The sequence below is a fragment of the Pseudophryne corroboree genome, chromosome 2 (genome assembly GCF_028390025.1).
Source record: "Pseudophryne corroboree isolate aPseCor3 chromosome 2, aPseCor3.hap2, whole genome shotgun sequence".
Lineage (NCBI taxonomy): Eukaryota > Metazoa > Chordata > Amphibia > Anura > Myobatrachidae > Pseudophryne > Pseudophryne corroboree.
The window spans coordinates 234,478,486-234,504,306 of record NC_086445.1 but is presented as its reverse complement, the minus strand read 5'-3'; the positions used below and the strand labels follow the sequence as shown (position 1 = coordinate 234,504,306).

The window sequence follows — 25,821 nt, the reverse complement described above, 5'->3', positions numbered from 1 at the left end:
ATTAGGTCGACATGAACAAAGTCGACATGGAAAAAGGACGACATGAGTTTTTTTTACTTTTTTGGTGTCATTTTCTTCGTAAAGTGACGGGAAACCCCAATTAGTGCACCGTGTCCCCTCACATGGCACACGTTGCTCACCATGCTTTGGGCAAGGTTCCTCGCTTTGCTACCGCTGCGCTCCGCACAGGTTACTATTTCCAATCATAGTCCACGTGGACCGTGAAGTATGAAAAAGTTAAATGAAAAAAAAAATGTGAAAAACTCATGTCGACCTTTTTCTATGTCAACCTTGTTTAGGTCGACCTAGTGACCATGTCGACCTAATGCATGTCAGGCAATAGTGGTTGACCTAATGACTGTTGACCAATTCTTGTCGACCTAATGACCGTAAGCCGGAAAAGATGATGTTCAGCAAAACTAACTACAAATTCCACGAGGAAGACCTTTACTGACAATTATGTCAAAGTACAGATACTTCTGTAATGGTGAATTCCAGCAGGGATGAATTTATATTGTGTGAGGATGATGTACACAATAATGAATGTGAGGATGGTAGTGATGATGACATCCTGCCACTGCAGCGCTGTTAGCTTAGCTGTCTTAAGCCCATTGGTAGATTGTTTTGTGGGAGCCTAAACAAACCAAGCACTTCAACCACAAAAGCTGCAGTCCCTGTCGCTAAAGTGCTTGGTTTCTTAAACTGTGTCCATTTTAATATCCAACATAAGGGTGGGTTGGAGGTCCCAAGGACAATTTCATCTTGCACCACTTTTCATTTCTGCCACTGCTGTGTGGCAATGTTTCACAAATTTGCTCTTAACTGCTGTGTGCTTATGCTGCTGCTCTGTTGCTTAGTAACCAGCCAGCTCACTGCAGCCTTTGGTCTAAAGCAGATGAAAACAATATTGTAAGCTGTGAGGTGCAAATGAGTAGAAATGAATGCTATTGAGGTTAATAATAATGTAGAAAAAAGACCCATATTATGTGATTTAACTTTTTTGTAAATTTTTGGAAAAACCAAACCAGTCAGAACCGAAATCCAAAAACCGAATCCAAGACAGAACCAGACAATAAATTAGAACCAAAACCAGCAAAAATGTTCTTGCACACATCTCTTCTCAACTCTTTTGAATACCTTCAAAACTGTGCTTTCTAAACTCCATGCCGCAGGTCCCAATTCTCTGCGATTCAAAGTTAAGCTAAAGATTTATTGGGGGTGATTCCAAGTTGATCGCAGCAGGATTTTTGATAGCAACTGGGCAAAACCATGTGCACTGCAGGGGGGGGGGCAGATATAACATGTGCAGAGAGAGAGAGATTTGGGTGGGGTGTGTTCAATCTGCAATCTAATTTGCAGTGTAAAAAATAAGAATTTACTTACTGATAATTCTATTTCTCGTAGTCCGTAGTGGATGCTGGGGACTCCGTCAGGACCAAGGGGGATAGCGGCTCCGCAGGAGACAGGGCACAAAAATAAAGCTTTAGGATTAGGTGGTGTGTACTGGCTCCTCCCCCTATGACCCTCCTCCAAGCCTCAGTTAGGATACTGTGCCCGGACGAGCGTACACAATAAGGAAGGATATTGAATCCCGGGTAAGACTCATACCAGCCACACCAATCACACCGTATAACTTGTGATCTGAACCCAGTTAACAGTATGACAAACGTAGGAGCCTCTGAACAGACGGCTTACAACAATAACAACCCGAATTTGTTTGTAACAATAACTATGTACAAGTATTGCAGACAATCCGCACTTGGGATGGGCGCCCAGCATCCACTACGGACTACGAGAAATAGAATTATCGGTAAGTAAATTCTTATTTTCTCTAACGTCCTAAGTGGATGCTGGGGACTCCGTCAGGACCATGGGGATTATACCAAAGCTCCCAAACGGGCGGGAGAGTGCGGATGACTCTGCAGCACCGAATGAGAGAACTCAAGGTCCTCCTCAGCCAGGGTATCAAATTTGTAGAATTTTGCAAACGTGTTTTGCCCCTGACCAAGTAGCAGCTCGGCAGAGTTGTAATGCCGAGACCCCCCGGGCAGCCGCCCAGGATGAGCCCACTTTCCTTGTGGAATGGGCCTTGACAGATTTAGGTTGTGGCAAGCCTGCCACAGAATGTGCAAGTTGAATTGTGCTACAAATCCAACGAGCAATCGTCTGCTTAGAAGCAGGAGCACCCATCTTGTTGGGTGCATACAATATAAACAGTGAGTCAGACTTTCTGACTCCCGCCGTTCTTGAAATATATATTTTCAATGCCCGGACCACGTCCAACAACTTGGAATCCTCCAAATCGTTAGTAGCCGCAGGCACCACAATAGGCTGGTTCAGGTGAAACGCTGACACCACCTTAGGCAGAAAATGAGGACGCGTCCGCAGTTCTGCCCTGTCCGTATGGAAAATCAGATATGGGCTCTTATATGATAAAGCCGCCAATTCTGATTCTCTCCTGGCTGAAGCCAGGGCCAGTAGCATGGTTACTTTCCATGTAAGATACTTCAACTCCACCGATTTGAGCGGCTCAAACCAATGGGATTTGAGAAAATCCAAGACTACATTAAGATCCCACGGTGCCACTGGGGGCACAACCGGGGGCTGTATATGTAGTACTCCTTTTACAAAAGTCTGGACTTCAGGAACTGAAGCCAATTCTTTCTGGAAGAAAATCGACAGGGCCGAAATTTGAACCTTAATGGACCCCAATTTGAGGCCCATAGACAATCCTGTTTGCAGGAAATGTAGGAATCGACCCAGTTGAAATTCCTCCGTGGGGGCCTTCCTGGCCTCACACCACGCAACATATTTTCTCCAAATGCGGTGATAATGTTGTGCAGTCACCTCCTTCCTGGCTTTTAGCAGTGTAGGAATGACCTCTTCCGGAATGCCTTTTTCCCTTAGAATTCGGCGTTCAACCGCCATGCCGTCAAACGCAGCCGCGGTAAGTCTTGGAATAGACACGGTCCCTGCTGAAGCAGGTCCCGTCTTAGAGGTAGAGGCCACGGATCCTCCGTGAGCATCTCTTGAAGTTCCGGGTACCAAGTTCTTCTTGGCCAATCCGGAGCCACTAGTATCGTTCTTACTCCCTTTTGCCGTATAATTCTCAGTACTTTTGGTATGAGAGGCAGAGGAGGGAACACATACACTGACTGGAACACCCACGGTGTTACCAGAGCGTCCACAGCTATTGCCTGAGGGTCTCTTGACCTGGCGCAATACCTGTCCAGTTTTTTGTTGAGGCGGGACGCCATCATATCCACCATTGGTTTTTCCCAACGGTTCACAATCATGTGGAAGACTTCTGGATGAAGTCCCCACTCTCCCGGGTGTAGATCGTGTCTGCTGAGGAAGTCTGCTTCCCAGTTGTCCACTCCCGGAATGAATACTGCTGACAGTGCTATCACATGATCTTCCGCCCAGCGAAGAATCCTTGCAGCTTCTGCCATTGCTGTCCTGCTTCTTGTGCCGCCCTGTCTGTTTACGTGGGCGACTGCCGTGATGTTGTCCGACTGGATCAACACCGGCTGACCCTGAAGCAGGGGTTTTGCCAGACTTAGAGCATTGTAAATCGCTCTTAGCTCCAGTATATTTATGTGAAGAGACATCTCCAGGCTTGACCATACTCCCTGGAAGTTTCTTCCCTGTGTGACCGCTCCCCAGCCTCTCAGACTGGCATCCGTGGTCACCAGGACCCAGTCCTGTATGCCGAATCTGCGGCCCTCTAACAGATGAGCACTCTGCAACCACCACAGAAGAGACACCCTTGTCCGTGGCGATAAGGTTATCCGCTGATGCATCTGCAGATGTGATCCGGACCATTTGTCCAGCAGATCCCACTGAAAAGTTCGTGCGTGGAATCTGCCGAATGGAATCGCTTCGTAAGAAGCCACCATCTTTCCCAGGACTCTTGTGCATTGATGCACAGACACTTTCCCTGGTTTTAGGAGGTTCCTGACAAGTTCGGATAACTCCCTGGCTTTCTCCTCCGGAAGAAACACCTTTTTCTGAACCGTGTCCAGAATCATTCCCAGGAACAGCAGACGTGTCGTCGGGGTCAACTGAGATTTTGGAAAATTCAGAATCCACCCGTGTTGTTGCAGCACTAGTCGGGTTAGTGCTACTCCTTCCTCCAGCTGTTCTCTGGACCTTGCCCTTATCAGGAGATCGTCCAAGTAAGGGATAATTAATACGCCTCTTCTTCGCAGAAGAATCATCATTTCTGAAACTGATAATGACAGTTTTGCACCACGAACCTGAGGTACCCTTGATGTGAAGGGCAAATTGGGACATGCAGGTAAGCATCCTTTATGTCCAGGGACACCATAAAGTCCCCTTCTTCCAGATTCGCTATCACTGCTCTGAGTGACTCCATCTTGAACTTGAATTTTTGTATGTACAGGTTCAAAGATTTCAGATTTAGAATAGGTCTTACCGAGCCGTCCGGCTTCGGTACCACAAATAGCGTGGAGTAATACCCCTTTCGCTGTTGTAGGAGGGGTACCTTGACTATCACCTGCTGAGAAAACAGCTTGTGAATGGCTTCCAATACCGTCGCCCTGTCTGAGGGAGACGTTGGCAAAGCAGACTTTAGGAACCTGCGAGGGGGAGACTTCTCGAATTCCAACCTGTAACCCTGAGATACTACCTGCAGGATCCAGGGGTCCACCTGTGAGCAAGCCCACTGTGCGCTGAAATTCTTGAGTCGACCCCCCACCGCTCCTGAGTCCGCTTGTAAGGCCCCAGCGTCATGCTGAGGGCTTTGCAGAACCCTGAGAGGGCTTCTGTTCCTGGGCAGGGGCTGCTTGCTGCCCTCTCTTACCCCTTCCTCTGCCCCGAGGCAGATATGACTGTCCTTTTGTCCGCTTGTTCTTATAGGACCGAAAGGACTGCGGCTGAAAAGACGGTGTCTTTTTCTGTTGGGAGGGGGTCTGAGGTAAAAAGGTGGATTTTCCGGCAGTTGCCGTGGCCACCAGATCCGATAGACCGACGCCAAATAATTCCTCCCCTTTATACGGCAATACTTCCATATGTCGTTTGGAATCCGCATCACCTGACCACTGTCACGTCCATAAACTCCTTCTGGCAGATATGGACATCGCATTTACTCTCGAGTCTCGATGCCAGAGTGCAAATATCTCTCTGAGCATCTCGCATATAAAGGAAAGCATCCTTTAATTGCTCTATAGTCAATAAAATACTGTCCCTATCCAGGGTATCAATATTTTCAGTCAGGGAATCCAACCAGACGACCCCAGCACTGCACATCCAGGCTGAGGCGATGGCTGGTCGCAGTATAACACCAGTATGTGTGTATATACTTTTTAGGGTAGTTTCCAGTCTCCTATCAGCTGGATCCCTGAGGTCGGCCGTATCAGGAGACGGTAACGCCACTTGTTTTGATAAGCGTGTGAGCGCCTTATCCACCCTAGGGGGTGTTTCCCAGCGCGCCCTAACCTCTGGCGGGAAAGGGTATAATGCTAATAACTTTTTTGAAATTAGCACTTTTCTATCTGGGTTAACCCACGCTTCATCACATACATCATTTAATTCCTCTGATTCAGGAAAAACTACAGGTAGTTTTTTCACCCCCCACATAATACCCCTTTTTGTGGTACTTGCAGTATCAGAGATATGCAAAGCCTCCTTCATTGCCGTGATCATATAACGTGTGGCCCTACTTGAAAATACGTTTGTTTCATCACCGTCGACACTAGATTCAGTGTCTGTGTCTGGGTCTGTGTCGACCGACTGAGGTAAAGGGCGCTTTACAGCCCCTGACGGTGTCTGAGACGCCTGGGCAGGTACTAACTGGTTTGCCGGCCGTCTCATGTCGTCAACTGATTTTTGTAATGTGCTGACATTATCACGTAATTCCATAAACAAAGCCATCCATTCCGGTGTCGACTCCCTGGGGGGTGACATCACCATTATCGGCAATTGCTCTGCCTCCACACCAACATCGTCCTCATACATGTCGACACACACGTACCGACACACAGCAGACACACAGGGAATGCTCTTATCGAAGACAGGACCCCACTAGCCCTTTGGGGAGACAGAGGGAGAGTTTGCCAGCACACACCCAAGCGCTATAATATATATGGGAACAACCTTATATAAGTGTTGTTCCTTATAGCAGCTTAAATATATCAAAATATCGCCAAAAAATGCCCCCCCTCTCTGTTTTACCCTGTTTCTGTAGTGCAGTGCAGGGGAGAGTCCTGGGAGCCTTCCTCACAGCGGAGCTGAGCAGGAAAATGGCGCTGTGTGCTGAGGAGAATAAGCCCCGCCCCCTATTTCGGCGGGCTTTTCTCCCGGAGTTTTAGATATCTGGCATGGGTTAAATACATACATATAGCCTCAATGGCTATATGTGATGTATTCTTTTGCCATAAAGGTATTAAATATTGCTGCCCAGGGTGCCCCCAGCAGCGCCCTGCACCCTCCGTGACCGCTTGGTGTGAAGTGTGTGACAACAATGGCGCACAGCTGCAGTGCTGTGCGCTACCTTCATGAAGACTGAAGAGCCTTCTGCCGCCTGTTTCCGGACCTTCAATCTTCAGCATCTGTAAGGGGGGTCGGCGGCGCGGCTCCGGGACGAACCCCAGGGTGAGACCTGTGTTCCGACTCCCTCTGGAGCTAATGGTGTCCAGTAGCCTAAGAATCCAATCCATCCTGCACGCAAGTGAGTTGAAATTCTCTCCCCTAAGTCCCTCGATGCAGTGAGCCTGTTGCCAGCAGGACTCACTGAAAATAAAAAACCTAAAAACTTTTTCTAAGCAGCTCTTTAGGAGAGCCACCTAGATTGCACCCTGCTCGGACGGGCACAAAAACCTAACTGAGGCTTGGAGGAGGGTCATAGGGGGAGGAGCCAGTACACACCACCTAATCCTAAAGCTTTATTTTTGTGCCCTGTCTCCTGCGGAGCCGCTATCCCCCTTGGTCCTGACGGAGTCCCCAGCATCCACTTAGGACGTTAGAGAAATAAAGCAGCCAGTATTTACCCTGCACAGAAATAAAATAATCCACCCAAATCTAGCTCTCTCTGCACATGTTCTATGTGCCTCCCCTGCAGTGCACATGGTTTTGCCCAGTTGCTATCAAAAATCCTGCTGCGATCAACTTGGAATTACCCCCATTGTCCGATCTGGCTGGTTGGAACAAAAATCTGGTTAAGGATGGGAACAAATGACAACTGACCATTATACATACCATGGAAGGTGTGTGGACTAGATGTACAGCTACATATACTCTGTGGGGTATATTTACTGCAACCTTTTGAATTCATGTACGAAATTTACTGAGCTGCCAAGTTTTCTATGTTTGGATTTTCCAATATCGATGTGAATCGTATTGTCGGGCAGTGTTTTACGGGAGTGATTAGTAAAACACTGCCGGACATAACACATTGAAGCCCGGCCTGATCAGTGAGATCCGTGCAGGGCTTCATTGTGTACTTGAGGTGTTTAAACAGTTAAAAATGTAAAAAAAAAAAAAATATGATTTTAAACCTACCGGTAAATCTTTTTCTCCTAGTCCGTAGAGGATGCTGGGGACTCCGTAAGGACCATGGGGTATAGATGGGCTCCGCAGGAGACATGGGCACTCTAAGACTTTAGATGGGTGTGAACTGGCTCCTCCCTCTATGCCCCTCCTCCAGACCTCAGTTATAGAACTGTGCCCAGAGGAGACGGACAGTACGAGGAAAGGATTTTTGTTAATCTAAGGGCAAGATACACACCAGCCCACACCATACAACATGGGGGGTCATTCCGAGTTGTTCGCTCGCAAGCTGCTTTTAGCAGCTTTGCACACGCTAAGCCGCCGCCTACTGGGAGTGAATCTTCGCTTCTTTAAATTGCGAACGAAAGATTCGCAATGTTGCAATAAGACATCTCTGTGCAGTTTCTGAGTAACTCGAGACTTACTCGGCATCTGCGATCAGTTCAGTGCTTGTCGTTCCTGGTTTGACGTCACAAACACACCCAGCGTTCGCCCAGACACTCCTCCGTTTCTCCAGCCACTCCCGCGTTTTTCCCAGAAACGGTAGCGTTTTTTCACACACACCCATAAAACGGCCAGTTTCCGCCCAGAAACACCCACTTCCTGTCAATCACATTACGATCACCAGAACGAAGAAAAAACCGTGAGTAAAATTCCTAACTGCATAGCAAATTTACTTGGCGCAGTCGCAGTGCGAACATTGCGCATGCGCACTAAGCGGAAAATCGCTGCGATGCGAAGAAATTTACAGAGCGAACAACTCGGAATGACCCCCATGGTACATACTAAACCAGTTAACAGCATGAACAAAACAGCATGAGCCAGAGACTGATCTCAACTGTAACATAACGCTTATGTAAACAACAACTATATACAAGCCTTGCAGAAATAGTCCGCACTGGGACGGGCGCCCAGCATCCTCTATGGACTAGGAGAAAAAGATTTACCGGTAGGTTTAAAATCTTATTTTCTCTTACATCCTAGAGGATGCTGGGGACTCCGTAAGGACCATGGGGATTATACCAAAGCTCCAGACCGGATGACTCTGCAGCACCGATTGAGCAAACATGAGGTCCTCCTTAGCCAGGGTATCAAACTTGTAGAATTTTGCAAAAGTGTTTGAACCCGACCAAGTAGCTGCTCGGCAAAGCTGTAATGCCGAGACGCCTCAGGCAGCCGCCCAAGAAGAGCCCACATTCCCAGTGGAATGGGCCTTTACTGAATTTGGTAACGGCAATCCAGTCGTAGAATGAGCCTGCTGAATCGTGTTACAGATCCAGCGTGCAATAGTCTGCTTAGAAGCAGGAGCCCCAACCTTGTTGGCTGCATACAGGACAAACTGTATTTCCTAACTCGAGCCGTCCTGGCTACATAAATTTTCAAGGCCCTGACTACATCAAGGGACTTGGAATCCTCCAAGTCACCCGTAGCCACAGGCACCACAATAGGTTGGTTCATATGAAACGACGAAACCACTTTAGGCAGAAATTGAGGACGAGTCCTCAACTCCGCTCGATCCACATGGAAAATCAGATAGGGGCTCTTGTGAGACAAAGCCTCCAATTCGGACACCCGCCTCGCAGATGCCAAGGCCAACAACATGACCACCTTCCAAGTGAGAAATTTTAATTCAACTGTTTGAAGAGGTTCAAACCAGTGTGATTTAAGGAACTATAACACCACGTTAAGGTCCCACGATGCCACTGGGGGGCACAAAAGGAGGTTGGATGTGCAGCACTCCCTTTACAAAAGTCTGGACTTCTGGGAGAGAAGCCAATTCCTTCTGAAAGAATATAGATAAGGCCAAAATCTGCACCTTAATGGAGCCTAACTTCAGGCCCATATCCACTCCTGTCTGTAGAAAATGGAGAAAACAACCCAGCTGAAAATCTTCCGTAGGAGCATTCTTGGCTTCACACCAAGACCCATATTTCCTCCAGATACGGTGATAATGGTTTGCCGTTACCTCCTTCCTAGCTTTGATTAGAGTAGGGATGACTTCCCCCGGAATACCCTTCCTAGCTAGGATTTGGTGTTCAACCGCCATGCCATCAAACGTAACCGCGGTAAGTCTTGTAACACACAGGGCCCCTGTTGTAACAGGTCATTCCTGAGAGGAAGAGGCCACGGATCTTCTGTGATCATTTCCTGAAGATCTGAATACCAGGCCCTTCGAGGTCAATCTGGAACAATGAGTATTGTCTGCCCTCTTGTTCGTCTTATGATTCTCAGTATTTTTGAGATAAGCGGAAGTGGAGGGAATACATAGACCGACTGATACACCCACGGTGTCACCAGGGCATCCACCGCCACTGCCTGAGGGTCCCTCGACCTGGAACAATACGTCCGAAGCTTTCTGTTGAGGCGTGACGCCATCATGTCTATTTGAGGAAGTCCCCAACGACTTGTTACTTCTGCAAAGACCTCTTGATGAAGTCCCCATTCTCCTGGATGGAGATCGTGTCTGCTGAGGAAGTCTGCTTCCCAGTTGTCTACTCCCGGAATGAAGACCGCTGACAGAGCGCTTACATGATTTTCCGCCCAGCGAAGAATCCTGGTGGCTTCTGCCATTGCTGCTCTGCTCCTTGTCCCGCCCTGGCGGTTTACATGAGCCACGGCTGTGACGTTGTCTGATTGGAGCAGAACGGGTAGGTTGCGAAGAAGACTCTCCGCCTGTTGCAAGCCGTTGTAAATGGCCCTTAATTCCAGCACATTGATGTGTAGACAAGCCTCCTGGCTTGAACATATTCCCTGAAAATGTCTTCCTTGTGTGACTGCTCCCCATCCTCGGAGGCTCGCGTCCGTAGACACAAGAACCCAATCTTGAATGATGAACCTGCGACCCTCTAGAAGTTGAGAACTCTGGAGCCACCACAGGAGAGAGACCCTGGCCCTGGGGGACAGGCTTATCCTCCGATGCATCTGTAGATGGGACCCTGACCACTTATCCAGAAGGTCCCACTGAAAAGTCCTCGCATGGAACCTGCCGAACGGAATGGCCTCGTAGGCCGCCACCATCTTTTCCAATACTCGAGTGCATTGATGAACTGACACTCTTTTTGGTTTCAGCAGGTCCTTGATCATGCTCTGGAGTTCCTGGACTTTTTACATTGGGAGAAAAACCCTATTTTTTTCTGTGTCCAGAACCATGCCCAAAAATGACAGCCGAGTTGTCGGAACCAACTGCGACTTTGGTAGATTTAGAATCCAGCCGTGTTGCTGTAGTACTCTCAGGGAGAGAGACACGCTTTTTAGTAACTGATCCCTTGATCTTGCCCCTTTTATCAGGAGATCGTCCAAGTATGGGATAATTGTGACTCCCTGCTTGTGCAGGAGCACCATCATTTCCGCCATTACCTTGGTGAAAATTCTCGGGGCCGTGGAAAACCCAAACGGCAACGTCTGAAACTGGTAATGACAATCCTGTACAGCGAATCTCAGGTACGCCTGATGAGGAGGATATATGGGGACATGAAGGTATGCATCCTTTATGTCTAGTGACACCATAAAATCCGCCCCCCCCCCCCCCTTCCAGGCTGGAGATCACTGCCCTGAGAGATTCCATTTTGAATTTGAACCTTATCAAATATAGGTTTAGGGATTTTAGATTCAGAATTGGTCTGACCGAGCCATCCGGCTTCGGGACCACAAATAGGGTTGAATAAAACCCTCTTCCCTGTTGTCCTAGGGGAACCTTGATAATCACCTGCTGTTGACACAGCTTTTGTATGGCAGCTGAAACTATTTCCCTCTCTGGGGGAGAAGCTGGCAAGGCCGATTTGAAAAATCGGTGTGGAGGCACATCTTCGAACTCCAGTTTGTAGCCTTGGGATACAATTTCGACAACCCAAGGGTCCAAATCCGACTGAACCCAGACATGGCTGAAGAGACGAAGACGTGCCCCCACCAGTGCGGACTCCCGCAGCGGAGCCCCAGCGTCATGCGGTGGATTTTGTAGAGGCCGGGGAGGATTTTTGTTCCAGGGAACTAGCTGTAGCTGGTGTTCTTTTCCCTCTACCTCTGGCGAGGAAGGAAGAGCCCCGACCCTTTCTGAACTTATGCGACCGAAAGGACTGCATCTGGTATTGAGGTGTTATCTTTTGCTGTGGGGAAATATAAGGCAAAAAAGAAGACTTACCCGCGGTAGCTGTGGAAACCAGGTCCGCGAGGCCCTCCCCAAATAAAACTTCACCTTTGTAAGGCAAAGCCTCCATATGTCTCTTTGAATCCGCATCACCTGTCCATTGACGGGTCCACAGGGACCTTCTAGCAGAAACTGCCATGGCATTGGCTCTTGAACCCAACAGCCCAATATCTCTCGCAGCCTCTCTCATATATAACGCTGCATCCTTAATGTGACCCAAGGTCAACAAAATACTATCTTTATCTAAGGTATCAATGTCAGATGACAAGTTATCTGCCCACGCTGCAATTGCGCTACCCACCCATGCTGACGCTACTGCAGGTCTGAGCAGGGCTCCCGTAGTCGCATAAATTTATTTTAAGGTAGTTTCCTGTCTGCGATCCGCAGGATCCTTAAGGGTCGCCGTGTCCGGGGACGGTAGCACCACCTTTTTGGACAAGCGCGTCAAGGCCTTGTCCACTGTGGGCGAGGATTCCCACCATAACCTGTGCTTTGAGGGGAAAGGATACGCCATAATAATTCTCTTGGGAACCTGCAGTCTCTTATCTCGAGTTTCCCTAGCCTTTTCAAATAAAGCATTCAGCTCATGAGATGGGGGAAACATTACCTCAGGTTTCTTTTCCTTAAACATGCAGACCCTCGTGTCCGGGACAGAGGGGTCCTCTGTGATATGCAAAACATCTTTTATTGCAATAATCATATATTGAATACTCTTGGCCACTCTTGGGTGCAACCTCGCATCATCATAGTCGACACTGGAGTCAGAATCCGTTTCGGTATCAGTGTCTGCTATCTGGGAGAAGGGACGTTTATGGGACCCTGAAGGGTCTTGTGACACAGCCAAAGCCATGGATTGACTCCCTGCGCTGTCCTTGGACTCTGCTTTGTCCAATCTCTTATGTAATAAAGTCACATTAACATTTAAAACATTCCACATGTCTAACTCTAAAATATAGAAGCGCTTGTAATTTGTTTAAAAAATGCTCATACCTAAAAAAAGAAAACTGTTAGTTAGTTATAATGAATACAGCTCCTTTGGGTAATATGTGGAGGTATTTTGTAGGTTTTTTTAATAGCTGGGGGTTCCGTATTAGTGATCCAGGTTTTACTGTACAGTAATTGACTGACCCTGGCTCTCCCTACCTTTTGTGAGCCGCCAATTGCGGTAATTCTATTTCTCGTAGTCCGTAGTGGATGCTGGGTACTCCGTAAGGACCATGGGGTATAGATGGGCTCCGCAGGAGACTGGGCACTCTTAAAAGAAAGATTTGGAATCCAGGGTAAGACTCATACCAGCCACACCAATCACACCGTACAACTCGTGATAACTATACCCAGTTAACAGTATGAACAATAACTGAGCCTCTCTCAACAGATGGCTCATACAATAACCCTTTAGTTAAGCAATAACTATATACATGTATTGCAGAGAGTCCGCACTTGGGACGGGCTCCCAGCATCCACTACGGACTACGAGAAATAGAATTACCGGTGAGTAAATTCTTATTTTCTCTGACGTCCTAGTGGATGCTGGGTACTCCGTAAGGACCATGGGGATTATACCAAAGCTCCCAAACGGGCGGGAGAGTGCGGATGACTCTGCAGCACCGAATGAGCAAACTCAAGGTCCTCCTCAGCCAGGGTATCAAACTTGTAGAATTTTGCAAAAGTGTTTGAACCCGACCAAGTAGCAGCTCTGCAAAGTTGTAAAGCCGAGACCCCTCGGGCAGCCGCCCAAGAAGAGCCCACCTTCCTCGTGGAATGGGCTTTTACTAATTTAGGATGCGGCAGTCCTGCCGCAGAATGTGCAAGCTGAATCGTGCTACAGATCCAGCGAGCAATAGTCTGCTTTGAAGCAGGAGCACCCAGCTTGTTGGGTGCATGCAGGATAAATAGCGAGTCAGTTTTTCTGACTCTAGCCGTCCTGGAAACATAAAGTTTCAGGGCCCGGACTACGTCCAGCAACTTGGAATCCTCCAAGTCCCTAGTAGCTGCAGGCACCACAATAGGTTGGTTCAAATGAAAAGATGATACCACCTTAGGGAGAAATTTATGGAGGGCTCCTTAGGGGAGTCCTCCATTCTGCCCTTTCCATATGGAAGATCAGATATGGGCTTTTACATGACAAAGCCGCCAATTCTGACACACGCCTAGTCCAAGCTAAGGCCAAAAGCATGACCACTTTCCACGTGAGATATTTTAGCTCCACGGTCTTAAGTGGCTCAAACCAGTGGGATTTTAGGAATCCAACACACGTTAAGATCCCAAGGTGCCACTGGAGGCACAAAAGGGGCTGAATATGCAGCACCCCTGTAACAACGTCCGAACTTCAGGCAGTGAAGCCAGTTCTTTTTGAGAGAAAAAGGGATAGGGCCGAAATCTTAGCCTTTATGGATCCTAATTTTAGGCCCATAGTCACTCCTGACTGTAGGAAGTTCAGAAATCGACCCCCCTGGAATTCCTCTGTAGGGCCTTCCCGGCCACACACCAAGCAACCTATTTTCGCCATATACAGTGAAAAAGTCTTGCTGTCACGTCTTTCCTAGCCTTTATCAGCGTAGGAATAACTGCATCCGGAATGCCCTTTTCCGCTAGGATCCGGCGTTCAACCGCCATGCCGTCCAACGCAGCCGCGGTAAGTCTTGGATCAGACAGGGTCCCTGTTGCAACATGTCCTGACTGAGAGGCAGAGGCCATGGGTCCTCTGAGAGCATTTCTTGCAGTTCCGGGCACCGAGTCCTTCTTGGCCAATCCGGAGCAAAGAATATTGTTCACACTCCTCCGTTTATTACAATTCTCAGCCCTTGGGTCTGAGAGGAAGAGGAGGGAATATATAGACCGAGTGAAACACCCACGGTGTTACTAGTGCGCCCACAGCTATCGCCTGAGAGTCCCTTGACCCAGCGTAAAACCTTTTTTATCTTTTTATTGGAGGTGGGACGCCATGTAGTCCACCTGAGGCAGTGTCCATCAATTTGCAAAACTGCGTGAAGACTTCCTGATGAAGTCACCACTTTCCCGGGTGGAGGTCGTGTCCACTCCCGGAATGAACACTGCTGACAGTGCGCTTACTTGATTCTCCGCCCAGCGAAGAATTCTGGTGGCTTCTACCCTCGCCACCCTGCTCCTTGTGCCGCCCTGGCGGTTTACATGAGCCCCTGCGGTCTGACTGGATCAGAACCGGTTGGTCGCGAAGCAGGAACTCCGCTTGACTTAGGGCGTTGTATATGGCCCTTAGTTCCAGGATATTGATGTGAAGGCAAGTCTGTTGGCTTGACCACAAACCTTGGAATTTGCTTCCCTGTGTAACTGCCCCCCACCCTCGGAGGCTTGCATCCGTGGTCACCAGGACCCAGTCCTGAATGCCGAATCTGCGGCCCTCGAGAAGGTGAGCACTCCGCAGCCACCACAGGAGAGACACCCTGGCCCTGGGGGATAGGGTGATTAACCGATGCATCTGAAGATGTGATCCGGACCACTTGTCCAGTAAGTTCCATTGTCCTTGCATGGAACCAGCCGAAGGGGATGGCCTCGTATGACGCCATCATCCTTCCCAGGACTCGAGTGCAGTGATGCACTGACACCTGTTTTGGTTTTCAGTGGATTCCTGACCAGTGTCATGAGCTCCTGAGCTCTCTCTATCGGGAGATAAACCCTCTTCTGGTCTGTGTCTAGGATCATGCCTAGGCGAGGCAGATGAGCTGTAGGAACCAACTGCGACTTCGGAATATATAGAATCCAGTCGTGTTGCCGTTTCACTTCCAGAGAAGGTGATACGCTGTCCAGCAACTGCTCTCTTGATCTCGCTTTTATGAGGAGATCATCCAAGTATGTGATAATAGTGACACCTTGCTTCCGCAGGAGCACCATCATATCCGCCATTACCTTGGTGAAATTGGTAATGACAATCCCGTACCGCAATTCTGAGGTACGCCTGATGAGGTGGATAAATGGGGACACGAAGGTATGCATCCCTTATGTCCCGATTCATTTCAGGCTTGCAATGACCGCTCTTAACGATTCCATCTTGAACCTGAGCCTTTTCAGGTATATGTTCAAGGATTTTAATACAATATGGGTCTAACCGAACCGTCTGGTTTCGGGATTATAACATGGTCGAATAATAACACCCTCTTGTTGAAGGAGGGGACCCTTGACCACCACCTGTTGAAGATACAATTTACGAATTGCAGTTAACACTGGCTCCCTCTCTTGGGGGGAAGCCCGCCGGGTCCTCGGTGAGGGGGCATCTTCTCACAGTCCAGCCTGTATCCCTGCGATACATTTCTATTGCCCAGGGATCTAACAGGGAGTGAACCCACTTGTGGCTGAACTTACGAAGGCGTGTCCCCACCGGGCCTAGCTCCGCCTGTGGAGCCCCAGCGACATGCGGTGGATTTTTGTAGAGGCCGGGGAGGACTTCTGTTCCTGGGGACTAGCTGTGTTGTACAGCTTCTTTCCTCTGCCCCCGGCTCTGACAAGAAAGGACGCACCTCAGACTTTCTTGTTTCTTTATTCGAAAAGCTGCATTTAATAATGTCGTGCTTTCCTAGGCTGTGCAGGAATATAAGGCAAAATATCAGAATCACCAGCTATAGCTGTGGAGACCAGGCCCGAGAACCTTTCTCCACACAATCCTCAGCCTTCCATATGCCTCTTAAGTCGGCATCATCTGTCCAATGTATATTCTACAGGACACGTCAAGCAGAAATCGACATAGCTTTTGTCTCTAGGACCCAGTATACTCATGTCCCTTTGGGCATGCTTTATAATTATATATCTATCACTTAAGACAGCATCTTAAAATATTTATATGCATACTAGGGTCTCAATCTCTGCTGATAAGGTACCTGTCCACGCTGCCACAGCGCTATAAACCCATGCCGACACAATCGCCGGTCTGGGTAGTATACTAGAATGTGCACACTATCTGCAGGATCCCTGAGAATAGCTAGTGCAAACAGGACACCCAAGGGGAAGATTCTCAACACATCCTGGCCCTAGTGGGGAAAGGATACAGCCTGAGAATTCTCTTGTGGGAAGCTGCCGTCTCTTGTCTGGAGATTCCTGCTCTTTTTCCTCATGAGAGGAGGGAAATTTACCTCCGCATTCTTCCCCTTAACATGTGTACTCTCATGTCAGGGACAGATGAGTCATCAGTGATATGCAAATCATCTTTTATTCCAATAATCATATATTGAATATCTTTTAGCCCTCTTGGCTGTAACTTTGCATTATCGTAGTCGACAGTGGAGTTAAACTCCGTGTCGATACTTTGTTATTTTGGATAGTGAACATAGAGAAACTCTGAAGGACTCTGTGACATAGGGACAGACCAGGGTAGATTTCCTTTCTGTTCCCTAACCTTTTGTGCAATAATTTTACCTCAGCACTTACACATATCCAAACAGGTGTCGGCGTTGTCGACGGAGACACCCTCCCACACACATCCGCTCTATCACCTCCTTAGAGGAGCCTTTTACCTCAGACATGTCGACACATGCGTACCGACACACCACACACACAGGGGATGCTCTATTTGAAGACAGTTCCCCCACAAGGCCCTTTGGAGAGACAGAGAGAGAGTATGCCAGCACACACCACAGCGCTATATAATACAGGGATGTACACTATACTGAGTGATTTTTCCCCTATAGCAGCTTATATACACAGTTTTGCGCCTAAATTTATGTGCCCCCCCTCTCTTTTTTACCCTTTGTGTACCAGGATACTGCAGGGGAGAGCCTGGGGAGCTTCCTTCCAGCTGAACTGTGAAGAGAAAATGGCGCCGGTGTGCTGAGGAAGAAGGCCCGGCCCCCTCAGCGGCGGGCTTCTGTCCTTTTATGTACTTTAATGGCGGGGGTTAATGCACATACACAGTTTATCAGACTGTATTATGTGCTTTTCGCCAAGTAAGGTAATCTAATTGCTGCCCAGGGCGCCCCCCCCAGCGCCCTGCACCCATCAGTGACCGGAGTGTGTGGTCTGCTAAGGGAGCAATGGCGCACAGCTGCAGTGCTGTGCGCTACCTTAATGAAGACCGGAGTCTTCAGCCGCCGATTTTCAACTTCTCTTCGTTCTTCTGGCTCTGCAAGGGGGACGGCGGCGCGGCTCCGGGACCGGACAACCGAGGACTGGGCCTGTGTTCGATCCCTCTGGAGCTAATGGTGTCCAGTAGCCTTAGAAGCCCAAGCTAGCTGCAAGCAGGTAGGTTTGCTTCTCTCCCCTCAGTCCCACGTAGCAGTGAGTCTGTTGCCAGCAGATCTCACTGAAAATAAAAAACCTAACAAATACTTTCTTTTCTAGGAAGCTCAGGAGAGCCCCTAGGGTGCATCCAGCTCTGGCCGGGCACAGATACTAACTGAGGTCTGGAGGAGGGGCATAGAGGGAGGAGCCAGTGCACACCAGATATAGTACCTAATCTTTCTTTTAAGAGTGCCCAGTCTCCTGCGGAGCCCGTCTATACCCCATGGTCCTTACGGAGTACCCAGCATCCACTAGGACGTCAGAGAAATAGAATTACCGGTGAGTAAATTCTTATTATTAATAACTGTCAAAGTCAGTAAAGGAGGCAGGGGCATTTCTACAGAGGAGGGGGCCCGTGTGCACCTCCGGGTGGGCCCCATCCTCTGAACGTCGCTGTAGACTCCGGCAATGTGCCGGAGTCTACTGCGCATGCGCAGGTCTCCGGAAACATGGCGCCCGCCATGATCCGGAGACCAATTTGGCTACTGCGCATGCGCGGTGGCCATTTTGGCGGCAATTTCCATTGCGGACGCTGCGCCCACCGCTGGACTCCGGTTAGGTATTTAAATGGGTGCAATGTGTACGGTGTGGGCCCCCCTGGACCCAGGGGCCTGTGTGCACCGCACACATTGCACCCATTATAGAAACGCCAAAGAAAGGAGGCCAGGGGTTCTGTGTCATTTTTGGTCTGTGGCCTGCAGCATGGCATCACTCGCCACCTCCTCAGATCTTTCTGCATGTTGAAGAGATCTGAGGAGGCCACAAACGACCTGCAGATGCACACATCACCGTCGTTATCGTCCGTACACACAGCGCGTTTATAATATCATGCTGTGTGTAGGCACATAAAACTTTGCAATATACTTTTTTCAACTAGCAGCTGCTTATATATCTATTAAAAAGTGCTACTAAATTGCCCCCAGTTTTATATTGCAACAACTGAACTGTATGCAACCAAGTTTCTGGAGCCCTTGCTACAGTGTGAGTCATTATTAAGGTTACTAGTAAGATGCACTGCTACAATAGCTTCAATAGTTTTTTCATATACTAATATAATAACTATTGTTCTAAATTATATGTTTATTTATAATTAAAGTGGAATAGGCTATTTGTGTTCTTGATGAATGTATTTTATTGCATATATTTTATGTTACTTGTTTTATATTGAAAACCTTATATTTTACAAGTCTTATATGTGTACTTAATTGGCTACAGATCTAATAATTTTATGAGAATTGGATAGCAATAAACATGCTGCTGTTGCAGGACGTTTTAGTACAAGTATTACCATCTGTATTACTCACTAATCTTGGTATGCCCTAATTTCATAAGGATTGCCATTTCTAGTGTTAAACACTACTGTATGCTAGTTCAATACACAGTAATTTAGGAATTACCTTGCAGTCTGCTCCTTTTTATCTAATATAGCATTACTGGGTGTGGGTTGTGTTTCTAGGAGTATAGTAATTTGCATGCTGCTGTTGCAGACGGTGCAAAGTTCAAGTGCTACAGGGGTTTATTCAGAGTTAATGCAGATCGCTACATACGCAGCCAGATCTGCATTCATCTGAGTGCTCACATGACTGGTTGCGCTGTCAGGCAAGTGGTGGCCATTTTTGTAATCGGAGCGGCTGCTTGTGATGTCACGCAGCCGCCCCTAAATCGGTCCCGGCCAGCCCGCGTTTGAAACACCTCACCCTCCAATGCCGCAATGACCCCCCCCTTCCCCGGCTGCTGCTGTCAGTCACAATGTGGCCGCATCCTTCCCGGATGCGGCTGCAATGTGTAAGGTTGCGTATGTGGAAAATGGGGACTCTTGCCTGCCGTATTGTGGAAAATGGGGATTTAATGTATCAAGGGCATTGCGGTGTATGGCATAATATATATTTTTGTATTTTTTTCCTGTGGTCGCCGTGATCTGTTGGTGCAAGGTCAAAAACTGGGGTCTAAGGTAGTCTTTTCAGACGAGGCCACACCCATTTTAACGAGACCACACCCATTTTATTGAGGCCATGCCCCTTGCCGGGAGCATACCTTTTACTTTTTATATCTATAGGATGGGGGGGCGCATTTTTTAATCTCGCACTGGGAGCCATATTGGCTAGAAACAGCACTGTTGTCACTGTTCTGGGAACTTAAAGGGTTATCATTTCACAAGCATACACAATCACCTTCAATGCCAATTAACGTAAGATTATAAATATATATACTCAGCAATGTACATTAGAAGGAATATTTATCATTAAGAATTAACAGTTCTCAATATTACCAATGCTGTTCAGCATTAACATGTTCAATATGTTTGAATACATACTTGTTAACTCATAAGAAATAAATTACACTACACAGCGTAAAATAAATAACAATCTTATCACTAAAATCAAAGGCTAAGCCACAATCACCGCTAAATTACTTATTGGGGCCCCTTTAACTGCTATAATGTTCAGTTTGCTGAAGTCGATAGTGCACTTTTCAGCAAATGTAATATCCTGGAGACAAATGAACTAGTTGCAGCCACTGTTCTCTGTGCGAGGACTGACACGGAGATGCATGCTGCTCTGCTAGGGAATGTCTGCTTACCCTTGTACAACTTAGGGGGTCATTCCGAGTTGATCACTCGCTGCCGATTTTCGCAGCGATCAGGTGAAAAAACTGCATTTCTGCGCATGCATATGCCCCGCAATGCGCACGCGCGACATACGGGTACAAAGCTCTTTGTGGTTGTGCTCAGGTTCTAGCGAAGTTTTCCTTCGCACTGGCGGCCGCAAGAAGAATGACAGGAAGGGGGCATCACTGACCGTTTTCAGGGAGTGTTTGTAAAAATGCAGGTGTGTCTGAAAAAATGCAGGCGTGGCTGGGCGTTCACTGGGCGGGTGTATGACGTCAAATCCAGACAGGAATAGGGTGAAGTGATCGCAAGCACTGAGTAGGTTCAGAGCTACTTTGAAACTGCACAAACTGTTTTTGTAGAGCTCGGCTGCACGTGTTCGCAATTTTGCTAAGCTAAAATACACTCCCCGGTGGGCGGCGGCATATCGTTTGCGCGGCTGCTAAAACTAGCTAGCGAACGATCAACTCGGAATGACCCCCATATAGTCATGACATTGCCTTGAACTGTAGCTGACAAATACGGTGTAAGTTGTTGTGCGTCTCCAATAAATTGGCTGTTCTGTAAAGTAACCGGTAGTTGAAGCTGCGTTTCTTACGGCACTTAAGCAGTTTACTGTCTCTAAATTAATCTTGCTTGGTGTATACACTATCGGATATAATGTACTGTAAGCAGCAATGTAAAACAGTCACTGACCCTGTTAGAAGCACTCTCCCTCTCTATCCCTGAGGAAGCATGTGATGCATTGTTAGTGCAGCAGTGTTACCAACCTGCGTTACAAGGGTTAGGTAGGCCTCAGTTAACCACTGTGAGCTGACCTCTGTCTGCAGCTGCAGCAAGATACTGTCTCTGCTCCTCCCACCGTCTGTTACTTCAAAGTAGGGCTACCTCCAGGGCTGTCCTTCAAAAGGGAGGGTAGGTTGTGTCACCTAGTTCCCAGCCACACAGTCTGTAGAGCCTGTCACTGCTCCACCCCATCAGATGCCTCTCAGCCAGCACCACCAGAAACAGCGTAATCTCTCGCAGGAGGTATTACCGATCGGTTGCTACAGTGATGATCTCCGGTCACTGGGAATATAAGCTGGCTCTCCAGAAATTGTGCAGCACTCCTGTCACACACCGCCAGCTGCCTCTGCTCCAAGATGCTGCTGTCTGTCCTCCTAAGATGGCCGCTGCCCAACTGCCAACTGTCCCAGAAGACAGCTGTAACTGCCACAGTACAAACCGACTCTCCCTCCCTAGGATCCATACGCCTCTTGCTGATTGGCCAGTGTCTCCCTGCCAGAGGCAGCACTCAGGGTACAGTTAATTCTTTCCCTGCTGCAAGTTTAATAGTGTCCAGCCAAGGATGCATTCAGCAGGGGAAGGGGCATAAAAGTCAGACTACAGTTTGTGGCTTCACCGTTAGGGTGCCACGTACTCTCTGCTGGAATTATGTGTGTCCCCACACAACCGTAACAGTCAGTTGAGAGTCCCGAACAACAGTCTTTTTCCTTGGTTCAAGGAATTAGCAATTCCAACAATTAAACTTTACAACAATGTATATATACATGTAGGTAAATACATAGAGTCAAGAGTGCACTTTACATCACAGGCTACTGTCTAAACAACACAGGAAGGTCTTTTGTTATTTTTCTAAGATCTCAATATAGCCTGCTGCACCATGAAGGCTAATTCCTCACCAGTTATCGTGGTGTACCCATTATTTGCGCTATACTTCTCTACATAAGAATGTGGCTTTGTCTCCCTATCCACTCTAGGGGTTCCTGCAGGGACCTCTGTTTCGGATGGTGACTTAACCGAATGTGCACTTTTGGGTTTAAGGAGCCCTGATCCCTCTGCCATGGCCATTTGGACAAGTGTTTCAGTGTCTCCTTCCTGGTCAGGGGTACTTGAGTCTGCCTGACCGAGGCCGGCCGTGGTGGAATCGGTATCTTCTTCTTTAGGTGTACTTTCACACAGTGGCGGATTTGCCACTATCAACCATAAGTGGTTGCCTCGGGCCCCCCGCTTGTGTCACTGAGACACGCTGCCGCTCAGTCCGGCGGCAGCGTGTCTCAGCTGTCAGGAGAGGAGAGCGCCCGCCAGCGCGGCTGTGTCTGGCGCGGCGGCGTATAGCGGACTTCAAACCAGCCGCCGGTTCGTGAGCCAATCAGTGCTCGCGGACCTGCAGCCAATCAGAAGCCGCCGGTCCGCGAGCTCTGACTGGCTCACGAACCGGTGGCTGGTTTGAACCAAGTCCGCTATACACCGCCGCGCCAGACACAGCCGCGCTGGCGGGCGCACTCCTCTCCTGACTCACCCGTCCCTCACAGCCGGAGCCCGGAGGAGGAGCAGCAGCAGCAGTGTTAAGCAGCTGCAGCACTGGCTGCTGGGGGGGGGCAATTGTTGATAATGCTGATTTGATTACCTTATAACCTTCACAATAATGGGTAAGAGACACAGTACGCAATTGGCGTATGGGGTACCGTAAGGGTACGCACTTAGCGTAGCATACGCTAGGCCGTGATCGAGACGCACATGCGGCACGCTCGCTCACAGCTTAATGCGTGGTGTCGAGCACGCTATAGGCGAGCGACTACCGTAATGCTACGCTACCAGCGTAGCGGACGCTCGAGACCACGAGGAGATCACGAGCGGCGCAGACGCTCACAAGATGACAATCAGTAAACCTTGAATGTAACACACAGAAAGGATACTCTTATACTGTAAACCTTGTACTGAAACACTGTAGCGATATAACGCTGCTTAACCTGATTAACACTAAAGCTGTTTGAGTGATCGAGACGCTCCTATTACCCACTGCAATGTAATGAACACACGATACCGTGCTAAGGATCCAACACCTTTACTAACAAGCTTTTAAGTTATATCGAAAAAGGTAAACAGTTCACAAGTCATACACTACAGACTAACATATAATTCTAACAGATTATCTAGACAGAAATATATAATAACGTTACAAGTCTTATACTATAACAGAGAGAAAGGGAATGGCCAATACACACAGAGAATAAGTTGGTTTGCAGAGAATTACTTACATACACTGGGAACGATCGCTGCGCAGCCTGGTACCAGCTCCGAGTTAGTCAATATGAAAACCGTTTGTGGAGTGAGCGAGAGCTGCCCAGGCTGGCTGATCTTATATACACTGAGTACAGTATACTACAAAGGGACCTATAATCTCATTGTTCATTGGACACAGGAATGTCTCCTCGCATCATAACAAAAGGTCATAGGTTAGTTTGAACAGGTGGGCTGTGACTATATCAAACTGCTCAAGTGGGAGGGAATCTGAAGATTCCCGCCGCATGGGTAATGAATCGCAAATATATGAAATGTCCAGAATCTACTAATGGCCATAACTATACGCAGGAGCGATTAATCTTTACCTAACCAACACCGGATTGTTGCTATTAAAATGTTCTTTAGTTAGGTACCAGACAAAGCTGTTCAAACCCTGTCTGACCCTTCGTACCATACAAAGAGGAATTCCTCTGTCCAGCGACCATTTACATTAACCAAACTTACAGTCATTATTAAGGGGAACATTATCTATAAAACATGCTATTTGGTTCTATTATTAAACGATTGAGTCGCCCGCTAGACGCACACAAACTCTACCGTAAATGCACATACCACGCGCTCGAGCGCATGGCCGAGGCGCCATCACGCGGCTGCGTATATCCGCACGCACGGGAGAGAATGTGCACGTGCAGCAGGCACGCGCATGAGGTGAATATATGGCAACGTGTAGCATGATATTTTTCTGACTTTGACAGTCCACCCTTTGGCAGTCATCAATAACTGCCACTTCCTAAAACAGTTCAAAAAGAGAAAAATATATGTCATGTATAAATACATTTCTATGATTGGGTAAGGGAGAAGAGAGGAAGGTGGGAAAAAGGTATGACCTAGTGAGATAGTAGAAGCATGTGTGTATGAGTCCATGTTTGAGGGGTCATGTATCATCGTGCCGTACGTGTTTTAAATCAAGCTTCGAGGTATTGCGAAGTATACATTTGAATTCCTTCTTATCCCGTATTACGGGCCTGTGGATGGCCTGTCAAACTTTACCGAGCTCTTTTCGGCTTTTGGTTGCAACAAAATGGGGGAGCACATTTTAGTTGATGATACATGAATGGGGGGATATGTGAGTGCTGATATCTGTGCCTATATTCCCTATCGACTATGTGTGTCATTACCTGAAGGTTGTAGAAATGAAGATAAGAAGCAATTATGGTAAATGCAGTCATAAACTATGTGAGTTTAATATACATTTGTTGATTGAGGTCTTGTCTTGTGTCTTGTCTCGATGTACATGTTGACTGTAGTCTCTTTGGGCTTTTGCTATAATGCGAGCAAAGCCATTTCAATGTCCATAAAATTTTAAATCACTAAAGTTCTGGGCTAGCATTTTCTTTTTTTTTTTTTAAATAATTTTTTATTGAAGCAATACATGCAATACATGAACATTCACTATATTTCAAAACATCAGTATAAGGGTGTCATGTGAAAATAGAGCAAAGCAGAATACAATTGAGTCTTAAAGCAAGGGACACTTTCAGTATAAGCAAACAATAACATCGCATCTGCATGAAACAGGTCCCCGGAGACCATTTGCTCCACTGGTTTAAAGTTTGGTTCAATCGATTGACCCAAAGTTATACATTCGAAAATGAGAGAAGAATAAAAAAAAAAAAAAAAAAAAGTTCCCGCGTCCGTGCCTGGTTTCCCCACCCATTCAATTTTCAAGCACAATCGGCGGATCTCCCGCAGCCAATCTAGTCAGAAACCATTCTGTGTTTGACAACGAGTCATGGAGCTGTTTCCTAACCGTTAACGATAAAGTCGTTATGTAACTCTCTCAGACTTCAAAAAAATTATGTATCTTGGTGTCTTTTTCCAGCAAAACGCCTATCCATTCCATCCTAAAGAGATAGAATAGTTTGGCTTTAAATAATGATAGTGTAGGTGGATCTTTCGCTATCCACACCTGCAAAATGGCTTTTCTGGCTGCTAAACTAACTGCCAGCAACAGTTTTTTACTGCCCAGAGAGAGGCGTTGATTCGGTGGTAAGATACCAAAAAGCGCCCACTCCGGCGACAACCTCCAATAGTTCACCAGATTGGCTGTCAGGTAGTTTCTTATTTGGGTCCAAAACTGTCTGACCAAAGGACATGTCCACAGGCAGTGAAATAAATCTGCCTGAAGAGTGCCACATTTCCAACATGCATGTGTGTCAGCAAGTCCTATCAGGTGTCGTCTGCGGGGGGATAAATAGGTCCTATGTAAAATATTGAGGGACATTTC

General features: G+C 47.7%; 1 protein-coding gene and 1 long non-coding RNA gene across 2 annotated transcripts in view; one reads left to right on the top strand and one right to left on the bottom strand.

Moving 5' to 3' along the window:
* LOC135011530 (retinol dehydrogenase 7-like) overlaps positions 1-21,641 on the bottom strand; it is a 237,625-nt gene extending 215,984 nt beyond the window's left edge. The window contains exon 1 of the mRNA XM_063952470.1: positions 21,278-21,641. The gene's annotated coding sequence lies outside the window, so the exon portion shown is untranslated. The remainder of the gene's footprint in view (positions 1-21,277) is intronic.
* Positions 1-25,821, top strand: part of LOC135011556 (uncharacterized) — a 295,015-nt gene that overhangs the window by 86,858 nt on the left and 182,336 nt on the right. The window lies entirely within an intron of this gene.